The 12,788-nt window shown below is 41.8% G+C and overlaps 1 protein-coding gene across 1 annotated transcript in view; it reads right to left on the bottom strand.

The window, feature by feature from the left end:
* Window positions 1-12,788, bottom strand: part of ERBB2 (erb-b2 receptor tyrosine kinase 2) — a 408,618-nt gene that overhangs the window by 78,469 nt on the left and 317,361 nt on the right. The gene's annotated exons all lie outside the window — the stretch shown is intronic.

Here is a 12,788-nt window from a genome sequence, read left to right as displayed (position 1 = left end):
TGGCTTTAATCAGGACTGAGTCCTTCAGTATCATCTAAGGTACTCAGTGCCTGGTATCTATTCGGCACTGCAAAATCCGGGCAATATGGCAGATGCGGTCTTGAGGTCACCCGTGGTGCTTCAATGCACCATTAGAACATTGGCCTAAACTTCGTAGATGTTGATAGAAAAACCCCAATGGGAGTATGCCCATATCGTGATTAGCCATGGCGGGTCCCCCCACCTTTATGTGGATGCCTCTAGCGACTCTAGGGTTCCTAAAATTAATAACTACACAGTCACCATCAAATATTTTTTTTCCAGTGGCCCAATCCACCCCACTCTCCCATGGAGAACAGGGTCAAGACTGATTTGACTATGGCTGGATTTAAACTGGAATGGCATGGGGAGCAAAAAAGCGCTGGATTTAGTCCCAGATCTCTGTACTGTGGTGAATGTATGACATTACTCAACATTCTGTCCATCAATTGTTCTTTTTGCATTTATCAATGTAATAACCCACTTTGTAAATAGGAAGCGATCCACAAGGAACCCCTTTCCCTTTGTGAATTCTGACAAAAATCTTTTCTTAAATATTTTCTTAAGAGTTGGCAGTGTCCGAGGACTCCTGCCTACGCTTATAAAATAAAAGTTATACTTAAATTGTTTTTAATGCATCCCATTTACCTTAAAGAAAAAAAGGATGCATTAAAAAAAATTCACATACATTAAAAAATAGCTTTTTTTTTAAAAGCAGTAACAGACATGGTGTTCTGCTAAGCTCAACAGGCCAACATCCCTGTGATGACTGTGATTCCTAGTAGGATGCAATTTGCAACCTACTTCATCAATATTCATGCGATAGGTCGAATTGCAACCCACTAGAAATCGGTAATTTGTGAACTGACCCAATAGTACATAGTTCAGCATGCAAATTACTAAACTGGTCGCCAAATACTGGTGGCAAATTGCGACTAGAATTTTGTGACCAGTTCTTAGTACATCTGGCCCAATGTTACTTCAAAGAGCAAATTCAAGGGAAGAGTTCAAATAAGGGTGTGAGGAGCAGGAAAGGTTGAAGGAATTCTAGACCAAAATGAATGAATAAAGGAAGGAAGAGAATCAAAGCAACATTCTTTATAGCTACAGGAAAAACACCATCCCGAGATTTTGTAAGAAGCAACAAAAGAGTGAACGCTATCAACCACTAATTTTTACTGTTTTTGAAAACATTGGAAAACACCGAAAGAACCCCACTGGAATTCACAACAAATAAAATAGAAAGCCAGAAAGCCTTGCATATGGCCATTGTCAACTACATTAATTACTAGTATATTCTCAATCTCACCTGCATAAATCTCTAGGATAACAATTTCCAATAAGTTTCCACTCTTTCTTACCTGCACCAACATCCAGGGCATTCTCAATCTCATCTGCACCAATTTATAGTATAGTCTTAATGTGACCTGCACCAATTTCCAACTGATTCCCAATGTGACCTGCACCGATATCCAGGATATTCATGAATGCGCCTGCATCACTATTTGGAATTGTCACAAAATCCCATCCATCAATTTCTGGATTATTTTCAACTTGATCTATATCAATCCAAATATATATAGCAAATATACAATTTGTGCAAAACAATTCTCCCAGCCATTTCTGTTCCATGCCTCGATGGGCCTTATGTCTGTAAAACCACCTACTCCTAATCTCCAACCTCCCTACAGAGGCAAAATTGGCAATAGATTGTTTGTGATGTATGTCTCAGAAATCTTGTACACTTTAACATTCAAAGAATCCGGCCTGAGTGATCCTGGCTTGAAAGATGGATCCAAAATATCAGCTGAAGGAGCCTACTGCATTCAGTCCCTGCAAAAATGAGAGTTGTCGACAGGCTAGTGCCTCCTCTTGTGGAGGTGCCCCACTCCACCAATACTGTAGTGATTCCAGAACATGATAGCAAGTTCCTTTTAATGATTTTATGGTTTTGGAGTTCACATCCTTTTATTTTCACTGAGGTGAGGGCTTTCTGGGTGAAACTTGAGTAGCCGGGCTCCAGTTAGCTCATTCTGTTGCTTCCTTGTTTTTAAGCTCTGTTGCCAAGGCAGTGTTCTAGCCTTTTCTTAGGGCCACACCCCCATGGTGGAATATTTAACTGGCACTGATAAACATCTGCATTGGTGGCCTGCCAAAGGTGCGCCAGCAAGCCATTCTGCATATGCTCAGCACCAAGCGCAGGATACTTGGTTATTCTATTATCCACAAAACTACCCATATCACTTACTCTCCTTTTAGCCTTCACAATATAAACTGTCAACACAGGTGTTGCCCATACTGCAGTCTCTCTAATACCAAGCTATCCTGCCTCTTAACCTTTCCTACATATTATTTTTCGACCTCAAAATCTTCTGCAGGACTATCCTCCTCACCCATTCGCCCGTCACACCTGCACACCAATTAAAAACTCACAAAAGGTGATGGGAGGCTGCTTGCAATAAGTCTAACCACTGGCAATAGCTCGGGGTAGCACTCCAAACCATTATTGTTTTGCTCATCATGCCACCCCAGTTTCCATACAGCCATATGCAAATCAGTCTTGACCCGGCTCCTCATGGGAACAGTCCAGCCCCAACTACCAAGCCAGGTCCTCCCTTAACAGGAACACAGGTAATCCAGGACTGGCATTGCCCTAGTTATGGGCTTGCCAGCCGGTTACAACTTAGTTTCAGTGACACAGTGAGCATGTGATCCATGTCTGGCATACTCATGCCATTTAGGGTGGTATATGTAACGCACACAATGTAGTTTTCCCTATGTTAGCCTAACTGTGCACTTTGTGTGCCTCATTTTCCTTTGCGCACGTTACTACATAAACACTATCTGCTTCTATGCCATGTATTTTCACACGGAACCTGCATATGTTTTCGCGTTCTGTTCTTTTTCTAGTATAGTCTGACCACCATAGACAAGGCCAAACAACAATGTCCCTTGTTATACTTTCTGGCCAGGCACTAGCACCTAGACAACACATGAATGCAGCAGATGAGCACATGAGAAAACAACAGACACATGGAACAAGAGTTCTGAGAGAAGAGCACTGTGTCTGCTGAGATGTAGAGCATTCATCTGTGTATGCTAAGATACGAGGTCTGCCACTCTCCCAGAGATCTTTCATATATAATCAGTTGGGGGTTTAGGTTACCCTGTAATTAAAAATGACAGGGCTTTTCATGATGTATGGATTATTAATCATGCTCACAGTATTTTTAGTATGCATTTGTTTTTTAATTGTGGCACATATACTGCATTTCAGAGCACGATCTTTTAAATAAATATTTTAAACTTCCTTCATGTCTCCTGGTTATCTTATTGTGGATGAGTACAAGTGGGAGAACAAAAGGGTGTGTCCTGTACCACGATCCCTGAGGGGGTCGAGAGAGTTGTGGTCTGGGGTGCCAATTCACTTGTTTCTCTGGTAAGGTTAGGAGGGCAAGTGAGGCACTATAGCTAGTCAGACTCGGGCTGACAGGTACTGCGGTGGTATAGTGACTCTGTCCCTACAGACTGAGGTTCTATGGTTCTACGGATAGTTCTGTTTTACGAGCAGAATCCCTGCAACAGAGGTAATGAGAGGCTGCTTGCAACAAATCTCAGCCACTGCCAATAGGTTTGGGCAGCACTCTAACCCATTGTTCTTTTGCTCACCATGCCACTTCAGTTTGGACCCAGCCATATGCAAATCAGTTTTGACTCTGCTCCTCATGGGACCAGTCCAGTCCGAACTGCCAAGCCAGGTCCTCTCTGAACTGGAACACTAGCAACCCAGGACCGGTTTCACTCTAGTTATCAAAAACTCATCACCTCAGAAAACCTTAGCATTAACCATTTTCTTCTAAATGCCAGAAACCTGCGGAGGTCTCGCTCTTGTATTCAAGTCTACATTAACTTTTTCTGCATTTCTTTCTACAAATAAATTTAAGTTTCTTCTTCTCAGTACATCTCATCTACTGCCTGCTCATCCCCACAGCCACTTGTATCATCTCCATTGTGGGTTTCCTGTTCCCCATAGCCTTTAATTTACCATTTATATCTCACTGACCTATATTTTTATCCTGATGACTTCTTAAATAGTGGTTCCACCTTGCTCATTGTGATCTTTGCATCATTACATCTCTCCCAAAAGGATGACTCTGCGACACATCAAGCAGGACACACTTTACACTGAATCATCACAAAACGAAACTCTATCATCTGTTCACCTCCCATTTCTTTACGTTTGTCAGATCACTTTGCTGTACCTTTCAGTTTTGTTTTCAAACTCTATTCTATATATCAAAACAAACTCTTCACAGACTTTCCGTACCTGTGCTGAACTCAACTTTTTCAATCCCAGGAATGCTCTTCAATCATCCCCTTTATTGTAGGTAGGAAAAATGGATGTACGTCGTTACAACTCGATGTTTTACATCGCAGTACTTTACGACGCATGTTTTACAACGCAAGTCGTTACCCGACTTGCGTTGTTGGGGGCTGGATAGTGAATAGTTTAATTTACTATTCCAAATCCAGTCCCCGTGGATAGTAGGGAAGGAGTTGGATAGTAAATTAAACCATTTACTATCCTGGAGCGCCCCCCAGCGCAATTCGTTGTTACAACTTGCGTTGTAAAAGTTGCGTCATAAGGGAACTGCGGTGTAAAATCCGCGTTGTAAAGGATGTTCCCCAGGAAAAATGTATGCTGAAGCAACCTCGTTCAATCCGTGGCCTAAAAATGAAATCGCCACTTCTTCCACCCCCTTACACTCAGGCTTCAAAAGAGTGCACAGAGGAACTCCAGGCAGCTAAACGTAACAGAGAAATCCTTGTAAGAGTGTGGTGAAAATTTTCTCAATTTGACCCACACAGTCAACTAACAAAAACCTTCATAAAAACTATTATCAGCTCATCCAATCCACCATGATACACTTTATCCCTAAACATATAGACTCTTTTAACAACATCTCCAGGAAGATCTCTATTGTGAAAGTTTTTTTTAATCCTATGGTATGTAATAAAAATATTACTCCTTGTCAGGAACTCCCTACCATTCAGTTTTTTTGTCAAGAGCAAATAAAAAATATACTGTCTGGCTTCGCTGAACAACCTCCCTGGAATCAGTTGTCTTTCCTCAACTCTCCTTCATGCTCCTTAAAAGACAATACCCTTATGACCTTTTTACCCCCTCTATGGAAGATGTTCCAGCTTTGCCAATACTATTGAGTCTGTCTCCTCCTAAATCTTTGTCCTACCTCCATCTTCACCCTTGCTCTTGAGACAACATACCCCGCATTAACAAATCTTTGTAATCTATCTCTCAGTCTGCTACACGTCCTGACTCATGGAAGCATGCCCTATTTGTACCCCTCTTGATAAACTATGTATACCTGCAGACCAAACAATCCTTAGCAATTAATGCCCATCACATTACATCCTTTCCCTTCCAAGCTTCTAGAAAAGGTTGTTAACACTCAATTGACAAACGATCTAGGATAGCAGTTCCCTACTTAATCATCAGTGGAATCTGGGAACCCCACTGGATCATTTTTAGGATCCTGGGACCCGGCTGAAACACAACTGGAAGCCGGTGAGTCTGGCCTAAACAATTCTGAGGATTAGAAATTCAAAACAATACTGAATTATGTAGAAACAAGCATTCATCAAACAATTGTGAAATATTTTATTTCATTCACAAATATGAAAAAAATGAAGGGTCCTTTCCCTTCCAATCTTCTAGAAAAGGTTGTTAACACTCAATTGACAAACTATCTAGGATAGCAGTTCCCTACTTAATCATCAGTGGAATCTGGGAACCCCACTGGATCATTTTTAGGATCCTGGGACCCGGCTGAAACACAACTGGAAGCCGGTGAGTCTGGCCTAAACAATTCTGAGGATTAGAAATTCAAAACAATACTGAATTATGTAGAAACAAGCATTCATCAAACAATTGTGAAATATTTTATTTCATTCACAAATATGAAAAAAATGAAGGGTTAATTTTAATGGGAATGGTGGAGCTTTTCTAAATTCAATTGAGGCCAACAATCCTCTATACTATACTCTATTGTATGTACCTGCAATGCTTCTACATATCAACCTGAGAATATCAACTTACTTTCCAGCCTCCAATTTAAAACTTCTTCACACTTTAAGAATTTTCAATTTTGCTTCTTTATGTTTTTATTTATCTATGAATGTTATTTATTTTTCTAAGCAGTTGCGAGCTCTCTGATTAGAGACATTCAAATGGCAAGGGTCTGAAAGTATTCCTTCCACCTTGTGGATCTGCTCAATCTTTCCCCTTCCAGTGGGTAGGTCCCCCGCAATGGAAGCATGGGGTGGTCAAACCCCTTTTAAGACAGCCCCGCCTTGATCCTCTCTGTCTGAGTAACTACAAGCCGATCTCCCTGTAAAGCAGTCATCATTTTTTTAGACCTCAATGAGGCCTTCGATAAGGCAGATCATGCCACACTCATCCATCAGATAACCAGAGTGGGTATTGACGACTGTGCTTTGAAATTTCTTTCCTACTTTTTGGAGAATAGAACATTCCATGGATTAGATCACTCTTGTCACTCTGACATCCTCCCTTTGAGCTGTGGGGTGCCTCAGGGGTCCTCTCTGAGCCCCACCCTTTTTAATCTTCCTATGCACCACTTAGCTGAAATTGTGCGTTCCCATGGGTTGACACTGGTTTCATATGCTGATGACACTCAGCTGGTGATTTAAATTTCCCCAACTCCAGCTCCAGGCACCTCAGTCCGGGCCCTTGTCTCCAGGAAGTAGCCAGATGGATGGCTAACTGTAATCTGAAGCTCAACGAAGACAAAACTGAGGTTACGATATTGGGAAAAATCTCAGCAAGAAAATTCCTACCCCTGTTCCGGAATGTTTGGACAGGCACCTAACTATAATTGTGTGAGATAAAGGCTCGGCATGTGGCTGAACTCCAGCCTCACAATGGATCACCAGGCCAAGCAGCTTGCCACGAATTGCTTTGGTGTTCTGAGACTGTTAAGAAAGGTACTTAATATCCTTCCTTTTTCAGCCAGAAGATTAATCATACAGGATCTCATTATTTCGCACAATGGCAATGCCCTGTACCGTGGCTCCCCTTAATACGTGATCAAGAGGCTGCAGTCACGCTGCATGCTGCTGCTCGGCTCCTCATGAATCGTCCAAGGTACCAATTGGCAAAATAGGCCTTGAAACATCTACACTCGTTTCCAGTGAAGCAGTGAGTGCAATCTAAGGCTTTTTGCATTTTGCATAGATCACTTCATAAGAGAGGCCCCCGTTTGCTTAGATCACTAGCCACCCCATACATTCCTGGGCGGTCGCTCGGATACTCTTCGGCTCCTTTGCTCCGGGCTCCCAAGATTAAGAAATATCGTTAGGGAGGCCGTTCATTATCTAATCTGGCCCTCCAACTCTGCAATACCCTCCCACTTGAACACCATCCGCTGACTAACACATTTTTTTTTCATATGGCCCTGAAAACTTGGCTTTTTAGCAGCAAATGTTCCCCTCAGTGGTGTTCTGGCTATTATGAGGACTGTTCTAGCGCTGGGAGGCCTACGGGTAGCCATGCGCTCACAAGAATCATAGAACAGAATGTTCTTCCCTCTCATCTAGATCACAGTATATTTCTCTTCCGCTCCTATTGGACTACCCAGGTCCATGTCACAGAGTGCCCCAGTAGTCCTCACTAAGCCCCACTTTTTTCAATTACTAGATTGTTCCTCTTGCCAGTCTGTGCCAGTTGTAGCTCATAGCCATAATAGTGAAATTTTTTATGATGTGCTTTTAACTTCTTGGCAAAGGTATCCAATTATTTGTAACTGTACATTTAATACAATGACACAATGTGAAATTCATTCCAGCACCTCTGAGCAATGGTACAATTGTTCTCCTACACTCTCACAGATTTTGTGGATGTTTTCCTTCACCTTCTCACCCTAGAAAGTCGTTTGTTTCTGCTCTTGACAGTGGTACACTTCCAACCATATCCATGCTGGAAAGGGCTTGGAGACAAGTTTCTGAACTTTCACCAATTTCAGAGTCTGTGAATCTTCACAAACTTACAAGTGTAACCACGCTTTGAGAAAGGTCTACTTCCCACCACTTGGTGACTTATTCACAAAGGTAAATTTACATGTAAGTAAATCTACACAAACACTTTGTAGCAAATTTATTATTTTTGGCTATTTACCATTTCCAACGGCAAAGTGTAAACAGTGGGTGGAGTCAAATCTATGTGTAAAGTTACTAATAGTAACTTTTAACATTTAGAAAGAGGTTCCCACCACCATAGCCAACATCTCCCCATGATAAAGTATAAGGAAATGTAAAAAGGTTTATTAAGCTTTAAAAAATATCTGTATGTTAAATATAAATGTAAATGTATTTTATATATCTAAATTAAATGTAGACTAAAACAAAAAGATGCTGCATTATTAACTTTAAAATGAATATTTATTTAATTTAAATATATTAAATGACATTTTATTTTAAGGTTTATTTAAAAATCCACATACAATATGTATATCTATTTGTGATTATTAATGACTAAAACGTATGCATAACATACACGTAAATTACGTATTTATTTGAGAAAATGTTAACATTTTTTCAAATTATAAAATTGTTATGAACATAAACATTCAATATTATTTTTACATTTGGTATATTTTTAATACTATTAAATCAAATGCATATATATATAGTTATTGTTATTTATTTCCATTGTTATATAGTGTTATTTTAAGTTCCTTTAACCATTATCTTCTATGGGAGGGCATTGCGGTACCAGTGGTAGGCCATGTGTGGTGCTGGACTTACTGCAGGTCTGAGATGGCATATATTTATGTCTGCTTTGGGACCTTTTTGACTGTAGCAGTTTTAGAAGTGTAGTTTGTGAATAGCAATGGGCTTTGTTTTGTGGGTGGGCGCATGTCTCCCCTTATACACCTCTTAAGCCTTCGTCAAATACCTCCATACTCCTCTCTAAGGGGTCGATTCCGATCCGGTAAAATCCCCGTCCGTACGATTTGTATCCGGAGCCGTTTCCGTACGACTCGTACGGACGCCGTACGACCGGACGATTCCGATCCCGATCGTCCGACCCGGGCGCGATTCGTACGGTACACGTCGATTCGTACGGAAAAGCGCACGATCACCTACACACCGTACGGCGCGTACCCCCCATGATCGCAGGGGTACGCGCCGTACCCCTGTGATCATGCGGGGTACGTGCCGTACACCCAGCGTACATGGGGTACGTGCCGTACACCCACCGTACATGGGGTACGGAGCGTACCCCATGTACGCTGGGTGTACGGCACGTACCCCGCATGATCACAGGGGTACGGCGCGTACCCCTGCGATCATGGGGGGTACGTGCCGTACCCGAGGGGGGGGCGTTCCGTACCTGTTTCGGCGCGAACTCTGCGTTTACGACTGTTTTCGGCTCCCGTAGGAAAAGGGTCGTACGGTGCGTACCCGACACGAATTGTACTTGCTGGGTCGTAAAAACCAGCCGCGAACAGTAGTGATGTCGTGTACAGCGGGTTCCGAGTGAGACTCGTACGGAGATTTGAGTCGTACGGAGTCCTGTACGACTCGTACGGAGTTCGGCTCCTGGTACGGATCGTACTTCGTCGTACGTACGGGACGTTTACGGGTACGATTCGTACGGGGAAAAAACGCTCCGTACGACGATTCGGAGCGCATTTTACCGGATCGGAATCGACCCCTAAGTTTTTCTCATTTTCTAGCCACTCTCTATCTCTCTCACATTTAGTAATAAAACATTTATGTATGTGTGTGGAGATCTCCGCAGTCTGGACAGAGATCCCTACACATAAAACATGCGAGATGCATAGTTGGGGACCTCCACACGTAGGTTTGTGAAACGCGTTTTATAGTATGTCAGTAGTACTACTATTGTTGTATTACTAAACATACACTTCAGCATAGAAGTCAGATTTTCACACACACATAAAGCTTTGTAAATTGCTTAGCCATTCAGTTTTACCAGATCATTGGAGCCAACATCTTTATTATGTCAACCATGTTTCTCCTAATAGATTCTGATGCAAGACATGCACAGGTAATATAGAGTTTGTCCCTTTTTGGCCAAGCTTTTTTGTTTTTTATTATTTTCATATTTAGCTGTTGTGTCAATGGTCATCACTTCTCTTATTAGAATTTACCTTGAGTTCACTCTTATTAAGGTAGTGAATGGCCTATTTCTCGCATTATCGGGTACTGTTGATTCACCTATTGGGGTTACTGGAAATTTGACGTTACATTTGGGCATGATTAGCACCATTCTTTACTCAAAGTGTTGGCTACAGGATATATGACGGTGTCAGCAAGGGGCATGTGGAACTTCCATAACGTGTATTTGTAAAGCGCACGTACACCCACGGGTGTAGTGGCGCTGAATAACAGATGTTTATTGTTACCCAACTCAATGGTACTCATTTTATCGACCTCAGAAGGATGAAAGGCTGAGGGGACCGTCCGGGATTTTAACCTGTGCCATGAGGTCAAACACAGGCCCATACAATGGACGCATTAGTCCACTCTGCCACCAGAACCCGCTAAGGGTTTAGACCTTGTGACCGACTGGTACTGCCAGTTTTTGTTTTGCTATAATTGGCTATCTCTGTCCTGCATCCCACCGAGACCAATTCAAGACAGCAAGTAACAAAAGTTTATAATGGTATAAATAAAGTCTGGTTGGGAGATGAGTTTTCAGTCTGCCTTTGGTCATGCTTTCCAATCCTAGAACTCAGGAATGCCAGGGAATGACCCAATGCCATCCTTTGTTTGTGTTCAAAAACACAATCGTTTGAGAAACGCAACATAAAGTAAAATTCGTTTAACATTATTTCCTTTCTCCATTATTTTCTATGGGAGGGTTTTGTAGTACCAGTGGTTGATCATGTGTGGTGCTGGACTTACTCCAGGTCTGAGATGGAGTCTATTTATGTCTGCTTTTACCTGCAGGAAGAATGCTCCCTTTGCAAGCAAGAAACCCTCCCCGCTTTCAGTAGGCTCTGGACCAGTGAGTAATTTGTAAAAAAAATAAGTGCCAGGACACTTTTCAGGACGCCACTGCAGCTTCCAGCGCCCTTTGCTCCTGTCAGCGCTACCAATGACAGTACCAACACAACTAATAACCATCACAATCCTACAAGTAAGATAATCAGACTATTCCAGGGCCCCAACACCATAAGAATGGCTTGGGCAGCCGGTATTAGTCATTTTAATGTATATTGAATTAATAAACAATTGCTATTGTGCTCATCTCTAAACTAGACAAACAGCACCACCATGTATGTGGCAGGCTGTCATAAGTGCCAGTGTTGACAATTAAGTGCCAGTGCCGAGCCCAGGACACCACTGGCTCAAAGTAAGCATTGGTCTGTGCATCTAGCACCAGGAAAAGCTGATGAACAAGTTTCAATTTCAGCCAGATACAGCCTCACAACTTCACCTTAAAGTTCCATTATTTACTACTTCTCCAACCTGTGCATCAATTTCTAGTGGGTGCCTACATATATGTATATATTATCAGCAGTCTTGTGGACATGTGATTGTCTAATTCCAACCTGGCAGAATTTCACATCTTTTTCAGTACTTCATCAGACGGGAGATGCTGGGAGGTCCTAGTGTACAAAGAATAATTGGATCTAGTTCAGGCTTTTCCAGCAGAAGGTCTTAATCTAGATTCAAGTTCTACGGCTCCATGGGCCACATGTACAAAGCATTTTTGTAGCCAGAAATGGCAGATTGGGCCGTTTTCAACCGCAAAACTGCTTTTACAGAAATGCAATCTGTTTTTTACATTGGTACAAAACAGACTGCATTTCTGTAACACGTTAGCTAGTCGCACTTTGTGTTTGCAATTCGGTATTTGAAATGGGCGTGTTTAGCGCATCCCTTCGTAATAACAAATATGAATAGTGTGTGTACATATGTTTTGCGATCGAAATGTGGTTGCAAATCATTCGAACCTTACCACCAACTCAAAGCTGAGTTGATGGGACCACTTCCCCATTGAGAATGGGTAAAAAATATTTTTAAGAGCCGGCAGTGGTCCCATGGAACACTGCTTACTCTTAAAAAATTTAAAGAAACTTTTTTTAGAGGGGGGGGGGGGGCCCATCCTGTTTTCCTTTAAGGAAAACAGGCTGTATTTATTAAAAAAATATTGCTTTATTTAAAAGCGACTACAGACATGGGAGTCTGCTTACCTCAGCAGGCCACCATCCCTGTGATTCCTGCGATTTCCAATGGGTCGTAAACTAAGACCTACCCCATTAATGTTCATGAGGTAGATCTATTTGCGACCCACTAGGAATCGCAAAAAATGTAAAACACACTTTAGTACATTAGTATTTGCGATTTACCAAATAGCGAATTGCAAAAATTTGCTATTTGGCAATTGCAAACATTAATAATGTTAGTACGTGAGAACCCATATATCTACTTCTGAGAGAGGCTAACCTGCATACATATTTCATTTGACTAAATCTAGTGCTCCCTGAGCCCCTCTGAAAAATATCTAAAAAATGTGTGAGATAGAATCCCCATTTGCATTTACTTTTGGGGTTACCTAACAACTAGAATATATTATTCTGATTAAGAATCTAGGCTATCCTGACCCACCATTTGTTAATGTGGCTTGAAGGGCTTATGGTGCAGGATCATTTACGATGACTCCAACACTTTACTACCAAATTGCTAGCCTGGAC

The sequence above is a fragment of the Lissotriton helveticus genome, chromosome 5_1, assembly GCF_964261635.1.
Source record: "Lissotriton helveticus chromosome 5_1, aLisHel1.1, whole genome shotgun sequence".
NCBI classification, from domain to species: domain Eukaryota; kingdom Metazoa; phylum Chordata; class Amphibia; order Caudata; family Salamandridae; genus Lissotriton; species Lissotriton helveticus.
This window is presented reverse-complemented; position numbering and strand designations above follow the sequence as displayed.